Source organism: Cucurbita pepo, unplaced genomic scaffold, assembly GCF_002806865.2.
Source record: "Cucurbita pepo subsp. pepo cultivar mu-cu-16 unplaced genomic scaffold, ASM280686v2 Cp4.1_scaffold011548, whole genome shotgun sequence".
Taxonomy (NCBI): Eukaryota; Viridiplantae; Streptophyta; class Magnoliopsida; order Cucurbitales; family Cucurbitaceae; genus Cucurbita; species Cucurbita pepo.
The window spans coordinates 1-365 of record NW_019657422.1 but is presented as its reverse complement, the minus strand read 5'-3'; the positions used below and the strand labels follow the sequence as shown (position 1 = coordinate 365).

At 43.3% G+C, this 365-nt stretch overlaps 1 long non-coding RNA gene across 1 annotated transcript; it reads right to left on the bottom strand.

The window, feature by feature from the left end:
- Positions 1-17: 17 nt before the first annotated feature.
- LOC111787344 lies at positions 18-365 on the bottom strand. Its single transcript, XR_002813959.1, has 2 exons — positions 266-365; positions 18-186 (listed from the first exon to the last, which is right to left on the bottom strand). It is a non-coding gene; the product is annotated as an uncharacterized LOC111787344 (long non-coding RNA).

Genomic DNA, 365 nt, shown 5'->3' with positions numbered 1-365 from the left:
GTAAGTGTGCTAACCTCTTCGTAAGGACCTCTCTGTTTCTCTGTCATGTTCTTCCACTCCTCACCTGTTATCTTCGCTACCTCTAGAACATTCTTGTTTTCGGCAAGAAGGGATGCACGCCTCTCATTTGAAAAGAGAAAGAATGCAGACATAGGATGCTTGGGCTTCAATGGATCCTTCTCTTTCCTAAGGGGCATTTTATCAAACATCTGTAAGGCAGTTGAAAATTAAGGTAGTGTGAAGATAGAGTGAATGTGGCTCTTACTTCTTCTTCTTGTTCTCTTTCTCGGCTTCCCCTTTGAATTGAAGGTATTGATCAAGCAGCTCCATGGCTGTCTTCTGCTTCTGCTCCTCTTCTAACAGCT